Here is a 9614-nt window from a genome sequence, read left to right as displayed (position 1 = left end):
CTCAGCCCCACCCACCTCACAGGGTGCCTGTTGTGGGGGAGGAAGGGAAAGGAGATTGTAGGCCGCTCTGAGCCTCTGTCCTTGAAAGGGCAGCTGCTGTGAGAGCCGTCTCCAGCCCCACCCACCTCACAGGGCGGGGTATAAATCTGCAATTCTTCTTCATTGCCCTCGCCTAAAATTATGATAACCCCTATGCAATACAACAGCCTAACACCCAGCCACCAGCCCCATCAATCTGGGCGGTCCACCAGCAAACAAATGCTAGGCAACTTCCACTGGAGAGCCGGAAAGGTAAGAAGCGACAGGATCTCAGGTTAGGGTTTGTAGAATCTTTCAGGCTCAAGTGCCGTGTTCTACTGGAGAAAGTTTTCCTTCCAGACGTTTCGTTCTCAGCTGCGGAGAACATCCTCAGTGGCGTTGCAGCCGGAGCAGGCGCTCTGACCTTCTTGGCTGCTGTGCATTGAGTGGGCCCAGGGCTGCTGGAGAGCTGCTATTTCTAGGCTGGAGGGGGTGTGGTGAAAGGGCAATTGGTTTGTGGATGTGCCCATTGTTTGGTGGGGCTTCCTGGGAGGGTAGTGATAAGGAAACTAAGTGATAACTAGTGATAAGGATCACAGGTTTCCGATGAAACCCAGAGAACGCAGGGCAACGGAGCAAAATACTAAATCAGACTCTGACAAGCAGCACCCACACAGTCTGTTCTGAAAAGAAAAATATTCAGTCCATTGAGCATAAAAGTCCAGCACCGTCGAAGGCCAGCAGGTCCCTGCATGCAAGCAATAAGCCAAAAAGTCAAGGAAAACAAGATGGGGTGGGATAGAAAAAAATATATAAAATGCTGTGGGATAGAAAAGGTGAAACTGGAGGGGGAAGAGCAGACAAGGCAAATAGAGCAAGGTAGAGAAAAGGGGGAAGTTGTACCATTGGGTGGGGGGGAGGGCGGAGACCTCCAGGGGATGCAGTGGGGGAAGGGGAGCAGCGTCCTTTCTGAAGTTGCCTGCACATCAGTCTGTTTAGAAGAAGGCAACCAAGAGGATTATAGGGGGTTGGAGTATCTTTCCTGGGAGGAAGGGTTAAAGAATCTGAGATTTTTCAGTTTAGAAGAGAGAGGACTGGGGGGGGGGGGGATGCAATAGACCAGGGGTGGCCAACGGTAGCTCTCCGGATGTTTTTTTTGCCTACCACTCCCATCAGCCCCAGCCAGCATGGCCAATGGCTGAGGCTGATGGGAGTTGTAGGCAAAAAAAACATCCGGAGAGCTACCGCTGGCCACCCCTGCAATAGAGGTTTATCAGATTATGCATGAGGTGGTGAAAGTGGACGGAAAGAACTCTTCCCTGTGAGGTAGTCCAGGCTGAGCACATGTGACTGGCCCAAGATCTAGCAGGCTTCCATGACAAAGTGGGGATTCAAATCTAGGTCACACAGACACTAGTATGACTCCCCCACCCCCCTCCAAGGCAGCATCTCTCTATATCATTGCAAAGAATAAAATGTGAAAATCATTATAGTAATGTATTGTTACAGCAGAAATGCATTAAGAAGTTTTAAGAGAGCCGGAGGTCCTAGCTAAGGACACCATGACCTCAGATGGACATTGCCAGCACTTCCGGCTGTTCTGCTACCGTGAGGCTGAAGGGCCCCGAGAGGTTTGCAGCCAGCTCCATGGACTTTGCAACCAGTGGCTGAAGCCGGAGAGGCACACCAAGAAGCAGATCCTGGACCTGGTGATCCTTGAGCAGTTCCTGGCCATCCTGCCCCGAGAAATGCAGTGCTGGGTCAGAGGATGTGGGCCGGAGACCAGTTCCCAAGCAGTGGCCCTGGCTGAAGGTTTCCTGCTGAGTCAGGCAGAGGAGAAGAGGCAGGCAAAACAGGTGAGGGGACTTCCTTGATTATGTCTGATTCAGGCAATGATACTGGGCCTTATCCTACTGTTTCCTTGCCCGATATTTGTCCAAGTGTTTATCATGCCAATGGGAGATTTAACGGTCTCCTTCAGCAGCCTCTTCTACTAGAGGGTTTCTTATCCTTCCACATAACTCACCAGGTCTGCTGATAAATATGTGCAGAGTCTGGGAGTGGGGCAGGATCCATGCCTTGGTCTCTTTTCCATTCCACCTCATACCCCTCTCCTTTGCTGCTGTTTCAGATATGGGGACCCTCTGTGAAGATGGAAGCTACGATCCCTGAGGTGGAAAGAGCTTCCTTGGAGGAAGGGAAGAAGGTGCAGGCTCTGGAGCGTGCCCAAGATGCCCTCTTCTGTGGTAAGGCCCCATTATGTTTGGATACAATTAGGGCACCCTATCAATGTGATGGATAGAGAGTTCAGGTCCGGGGAAAAATATTTCTATACACGACGCAGAGTTAATTTGCAACACTCACTGTTCACTGGAGTATGATGCTTCTAAAAGGGAGATTAAACAGATTCCTGGACTGAGATTCTTCCCATTAATTAAAATATTTGTTTATTGATTATTTAGTTGTTAATGGAAGCGGTCTCAAGGCCTTTGGTCTCAGGGCGGGTTGCAATTCTATATATGTGAAAGCCCTGTGGTGAAGCTAAATCCAGGTCTCCCATTGGCTGTGGTGTGCACTCCCATCAAACATTGGCCCATCAACTGCTGCTCAAGGTCTGTTGTGCTTGATTGACTGAGGATTGAGGCACTGCTTTGCAGATGAGAGAAAGAAAGTCTTTCCTCTTTTGGCGGAGGGAGAAGGAGGGAAACAGCCACAGAAAGTATTCCCTCAGTTGACTGAGGGCACCCCTCTTATTCTCGGCACAGAGAGAGAGAATATGGAGTCCTGTGTTTAAGACTGGGCCACTGGAGAAGCTGCCTTTGCTTTCCCTTCAGTGCCTTTTACTAGAGATATTTAGCGTGACAAACCAGGGCAGGTGGATTTGATATACTTGGATGGTAGGCCAAGAGGAAAGCTGAATGGGCAGGGTGAGTAGGCAGAGCCACCTGGTGCTTCCTGATGAGTGTGTAAAAGGAAAAGAAGTAATCACAGTCCCTCTGTTTGTCTGGAGGAAAACTCCACCCACTTGGATGCTCTGCTTTCGTTTTCCTGTAAGACTGAAGAAGTTGTTGTAAATATAGCAGATGGTTACATTCATCATCTCCAGTGAGTACATTGCCCTAGTGAGATCACAAAGGTGTGTGCTTTTAAACTGTATTTATTTTGGTTGCTTTATGAGTGTGTGTGTGTATGTGTTTACTTTCAGTTAGTGGACATGCAGCCAGCTGCTTGGCTGCTTTGTGAGTGTGTGTGTGTGTGTTCATGTTTACTTTCATTTAGTGAGAGTACAGCCAGCTGCTGTGGAATAAGGAATTTATTTATTTATTTATTATTTATTACTTTACATTTATATCCCGCCCTCTCCGCAAGCAGACTCAGGGCGGCTTACAGTATCATAAAAACAATCAATTCCATAAAACATATAAAACCATAATACATTTATCAGTTTAAAACTATTACGCTATCTCAATCCAGTCTGGCGGTATTGGGTTCTGACTATGACCACCAGCTTCTGTAGGATGTCCGGTGGCAGCCCATTTTCAGTCAACCAGAAAAGCCTGTCTAAACAGTTCGGTCTTACAGGCTCTGCGAAACGCCGACAAATCCCGCAGGGCCCTTATAGCTTCTGGGAGGGTGTTCCAGAGTTCTGGTGCTGCCACCGAGAAGGCCCTAGATCTTGTTGCGCATAGCCTGGCTTCTTTTGGGCCAGGGGCAGACAGCAGATTTTTTGTCCCTGATCGCAGTGCTCTCTGGGGGATATATGGGGAAAGGCGGTCCCGTAGATAGGCAGGTCCCTGACCATAAAGGGCTTTAAAGGTTAATACCAACACCTTGAAGCGAACTCGGAACACAACAGGCAACCAGTGCAGCTCTCTCAGCACTGGCCGAATGTGCTCCCGTCGTGGTAGCCCCATTAACAGCCGTGCCGCAGCGTTCTGCACTAGTTGTAGTCTCCGGGTTAGCGTCAGGGGTAGCCCCATGTAGAGAGCATTACAGTGATCTATTCTTGAGGTGACCGTAGCATGGATTACCGTCGCTAGGTCGCTGCGGTCCAGGTAAGGGGCCAGCTGCCGTGCTTGCCAAAGATGGAAAAAGGCAGATCTAACAGTGGCTGCCACCTGAGCCTCCATTGTAAGGGAGGACTCAAGGAGCACGCCTAAGCTCTTGACCTTGGGGACCGGTATTAGTGGCACCCCGTCAAGGGCCGGCAGCTGGATCTCTCTCCCCGGACCGCCCCGACCCAGGTAGAGAACCTCCGTCTTCGTCGGATTCAATTTCAGCCGACTCAGTCTGAGCCAGGAGGCCACGGCTTGTAATGCCAGGTCTAGATTTTCCAGGGTACAGTCAGACTGGCCACCCATCATTAGGTAGAGCTGGGTGTCATCCGCATATTGATGGCAACCCAGTCCATACCTCCTGACTATCTGGGCAAGGGGGCGCATATAGATATTAAATAACATCGGGGATAGGACCGCTCCCTGCGGCACCCCGCAACTAAGGGAGTGCCTCTGGGATGCTTCCTCCCCTATCACCACCCTTTGTCCCCGATCTTGGAGAAAGGAAGTCAGCCACTGCAAGGCAGATCCCTGTATCCCCACATCGGTGAGGCGGTCAGTCAGTAGCTGGTGGTCAACCGTGTCAAAAGCGGCTGACAGATCTAATAACAGCAGCACTGCAGAGCCGCCCTGATCCAGATGTCGCATAAGATCATCCATGAGGGCGACCAGAACTGTCTCCGTCCCGTGACCTGGCCGAAAGCCGGACTGGAATGGATCCAGTGCGGAAGTGTCCTCCAGGAATCCCTGCAGCTGAGTCGCCACCGCCCGCTCTATGACCTTACCCAGGAAGGGAAGGTTTGACACCGGCCGATAGTTCGCCAATGTGGCCGGGTCTGCTGATGGTTTTTTTAAGAGGGGACGGACCACTGAAGCATTAGGACACTCCCTGAAGCATTAGGAAATGACACTCACCCACAGCAAATTTCTAGCACCCATTGTATTTCTCTTCATAATGGGCCTTATTGCTAGTGGACCAATAAAACAAGTAAAAACAATTTCCATGTAATTCCAAATCCAAATACCTTTATTGGCATAGAAGAAGCAAGCACAGTCCCTCTATTTGTCTGGAGGAAAACTCCACCCACTTGGATGCTCTGCTTTCGTTTTCCTGTAAGACTGAAGAAGTTGTTGTAAATACAGCAGATGGTTACATTCATCATCTCCAGTGAGTACATTGCCCTAGTGAGATCACAAAGGTGTGTGCTTTAAAACTATATTTATTTTGGTTGCTTTATGAGTGTGTATGTGTTAAAACTTAAAAACCTGACTAATTAACGTATGCTGTAATTATGCTCCCAAATGGGTCAGTGCGTCCCGTAAGTAGGCCCAAATCACCACTTATGGCACAGGTTGGTATAATGAGCAACACAGGCCTGTTAGAGGAGGCCAATGTAATTAGACACCCACTGCCTCAACCCAAAGCCTGGCAGTACAGGTCCTTTTTACAGGCCCTGCTGAACTGTAGTAAGTCCCGCACGACATTTTAACCAGGGCAAAGCCAGAGCTGAACAGTCTCTGGCTCTGGTTGAGGCGAAGCAGATGATTTTAAGGTTGGGGAATTCCATAAGATGTTTTTTCAAACTAACGTAAGGCACTTCAGGGGACATAATGGGAGAGGGGATCCTGCAGAAGCATCTTCAGCAGGGGCCTTAAATCCCCCCAGACGTATTCGCCTAGTTTATCTCAGCGCCCAGCCCGATACCACCTCCAGCAGGCTCAAAACGTTATCTGCCAGTGCGTTAGACAGATGGTATTCAGCATTCCCTGTCAGACCTACACAATCAAGGCTGGAAATTTTGGGTGCAAGAAATGCCCTGAAGGAGAAATACTCTTGGATAAGCACTGCCACCCCCACCACCCCCATTAGTCCAGGTCGAATGCGGTGACACGTCTTGCGACATCATTTCCACCCCCTTCTTTCGCTCCCTCCAGGCCAGCCACAGGTCTCACAGAAGTCTGAAAGAGGTCAGCAGCTTTTCTAACTCCTGGTGCTCAGAGGTACCAAGTGCTTCTCTGCCCCTCCCAGAACTGAGTAAAAAAGGATGGTTTGTTGTGTACACAGGGCAAGGCTTCACAATCCTGGGAAGGGAGTGCATGAAGCAGGGAACAAACAAGCAAACACTCTTCCTTCCTCCGTTGTCTCAGGAACAGGCAGTGAAGAGTTGCTGTTGAGCCGCCATCTTTCCAGTGGTGTGGAAGCAGCTGCTCCCCCTCCAGCCCAGGTAGGGGATTTAAGCATGACCCCGCTCCTTTCTCAGCGGAAGGGTGGGGAAAGGCTTTTGCTTCTACAAGGTGCCCAGGCGAGAGAACCTCTGAATGCCATTCCCTTCACCCATACCAAGTCTTACACTCTGTGCCCTCCCAGATGATTCCCTTCCAGTGTGCAATCTGTGCCTGGGGTGATCTCTGACAGGGGAACCTGCTTCTTCTTTCAGGGTCCCTTTTCCTTTGAGGAGGTGTCCGTCTCTTTCACTGAGGCAGAGTGGGCCCTGCTGGATCCAGGCCAAAGAGATCTGCACAGGGAAGTTATGCTGGAGAACTACGGGAATGTGACCTTTCTAGGTAAGGATCTTTCAGAGGTGCCCTAGGTGTAAATCTCTCCCATTGTGATGAGGCATGAATCAAAATATTGAATAGCAAGACACCGTTTTGAGGCCTGTCCCACTGCCTTAGGACTGTGGCTCACTGGGAGAGCATCTCATGGGCATGCAGAAGATCCCAGGTTCAAACCGTGGCAGCATCTCCAGTGAACAGGTAGGAGGTGATGTGAAAGACCCAGACCCTGGAGAGCTGCTGCCAGGCTGAGTAGACAAGACTGGCTCCAGTGGACCAAGTAGAAGGCAGCTTCTTGTGCTGTTCATGTGGGACTTCTAGCCCCACTGGTGGACCTCTTGATGGCACTTGCTTTTTTTGGCCACTGTGTGACACAGAGTGTTGGACTGGATGAGCCATTGACCTGATCCAACATGGCTTCTCTTATGTTCTTCTGTGACACAGAATGTTGGACTGGAGGGGCCATTGGCCTGATCCAACAGGGCTTCTCTTATGTTCTTATGTGACACAGTGTTGAACTGGATGGGCCATTGGCCTGATCCAACATGGCTTCTCTTATGTTCTTATGTGACACAGAGTGTTGGACTGGATGGGCCATTGGCCTGATCCAACATGGCTTCTCGTATGTTCTTATGTGACACAGAGTGTTGGACTGGATGGGCCATTGGCCTGATCCAGCATGGCTTCTCTTATGTTCTTATGTGTGTACTTGCCCAGGGGCAGCTGAGGCCAGCGTTGTGGCCATCTCAGGGACGGTATCCTGGACTGAGGTCAAGGTGGGGATGAGACCCTCCGAAAGACTCTGAAAGTAGCCAGATCCTCGTTTCTCTGGCCTTTACAGCACAACCTTCCCCCTAGATGGTATTACCAACATCTGCCTCTGATCTGGAATTGTTCCTGTCAAATACTGATCCTGTCAATACTCTTTGTACCTGAGCAGCACCCAGTTCAGTGGGTTGTATTTGTCGGCAACCTCCTAATCCCCCTTCCCTCCTGGTCGCACAACTGGATACAGGTTCCCACAATTAACCAATGACTACGTTCTGGCGTCTGGCCTTGAAAAAATAACGATATTCGCTGCTGGGAGACTCAAATCATGACCACCTGCATGTTGGACCAGGCCACTTAGTAATCTTGTTAACCCTCAATGAAACTAGGGTATTATGCCTCACAGATCCATTTCTTTTATACTAGTTGGGACTGTGTGCTTTGAACTTGAACATGGTTCCATTCCTCCAGAATTTTCACACTTGAATTTCTTTCCTTCCCCATATGACTGATCTTTTTATCTTTCTCTCTGCAAAAAGAAACCAGAGGCACAAGAAAGACTTCGGTGGAGACAAACAACGACCTCACGTCCAATGAAAGGCTGGAGAGTTCTTCAAGAGGATCCCAAGAGCATTCTTCCTTCCGAAATGAGCCAGCCGAGAGTGAGTACCCTTTAGGTTATGTCAAAGGAACAGGCAAGGAATAGCCATGGAGGAATTCTTATTTGGTTCTAAACAGGGCTTTTTTTTTTTTAGCAGGAACTCCTTTGTATATTAGGCCACACTCCCTTGATGCAGCCTGTGGAGAAACACCATTTTGGGCCTATGTTTGTCTGGGAGCGGTTGGAGCAGTCTCTCAAACTCTAGACAGGCTTTGGGCCTAATCTCTTCCTCCTTCCTCCTCCCCTCCTGTCTGGGAACAGCAATTCTTAGGAGGCCTCCTAGTCTTTTAGGCTGGTCTCCCAGGATGCTGCAAGCAGGAAAGCCAGTTCCTAGGCGGGAAGTGGGTTTGATATTAGAGGTTTTTGGAGGGAAACGTGCAGTTAAAAGTTGTCAGGGGAAGCTGACAGTTGAGAGTTAGATTTGAGTCTTGGAGACTGGTGAGTCAGTTCTGGATGGTATGGTCAGGGTCAGTTGTATAGTAGGGAAAGAAGGAGTGTTTTTCCATAGTTTGATTTATTTATTCTGTTTGCTATTTTATAATGCCTGTATATAGTTGAAAATTTTAAATAAATATTTTGTCTGTTTAAAAAGGTAGTCCCTCTGTACCACAGCCTCACAGCCAATAACCACTTCCCTAGCATCTGGAGTGCCTTGAGGCAAAGAAGTCAAAGGCCGAATTAATCTAAATAATTGTGCTGGGCGCGATTTTGCAGATGCAATGGAGGCCACATAGAACTCCTTCTTTGTGGCCTTCATAGCCACCTCATAGGTCTGAACAAAGGACCTATAGGATGCTCTTGAAGCTTCATCACAAGCTTTTCGCCACACTCTGTAGCCATTTCAGCTCTCGCTTCATCTGCCTCAGCTCCACGGAATACTAAGGCGCTGAGCAATCACGAGGGCAAAGAGGAGGCCGGGGTGGGGGAGACCACATCAATGACTACGGAAAGACAGTCATGCCAATCTTCCACTAGACCAAGGGTGTCGAACTCATTTGTTATGAGGGCTGGATCTGACATAAATGAGACCTTGTTGGGCCGGGCCATGCTGGATTGGGCCGAGCCAGGCCAGGCCATGTGTGTACCTATTTAAGATTAGGTAGCAGAGATATAAATTTTGTAAAGGACACAGACAAACTCATATATAAATATTTTAACAACTTAAAACGTTAGCACTCATTGGTCTTAAAGCTGCTTTCTTTGTATTTCTCCCATGGGATCCAGGGAAATGGGCAAAGGAAGCTCTGGCTCTTTCCTTCCTTCCCCAGGGACTTGTGGAGGGGGGAGCCTCAGCTCAGTAGCTCTGCTGTGCAATTGAAAGAGACTGGCAAAGCAAGCTCTGCTTCCCCCCTTCCTCCCCAAGGGAGGAGCTTCAGCCAATGGAGAAAATAGAGGTTTTGCTCTATAGCTCCTGTGCGATTGAGCAAGCCTTGCAAAGCAAGCTGTGATGCAGAAGGAAGCAAGAGAGAGGGAAAAGGAAGTAGATGACAGCCAATTGCTTGGGGGCCTTATAGGAGCCCTCTGGGGGCCTAATTCGGCCCCCCAACTGCATGTTC

The 9614-nt window shown here is 49.3% G+C and overlaps 1 pseudogene; it reads left to right on the top strand.

Annotated features, from left to right (window-relative positions):
- Positions 1-9614, top strand: part of LOC132571738 (oocyte zinc finger protein XlCOF6-like) — a 317052-nt pseudogene that overhangs the window by 305077 nt on the left and 2361 nt on the right.

Source organism: Heteronotia binoei, chromosome 5, assembly GCF_032191835.1.
Source record: "Heteronotia binoei isolate CCM8104 ecotype False Entrance Well chromosome 5, APGP_CSIRO_Hbin_v1, whole genome shotgun sequence".
Taxonomy (NCBI): domain Eukaryota; kingdom Metazoa; phylum Chordata; class Lepidosauria; order Squamata; family Gekkonidae; genus Heteronotia; species Heteronotia binoei.
Note: the sequence above shows the minus strand (reverse complement) of the source record. Positions and strands in the feature narration are given on the sequence as shown.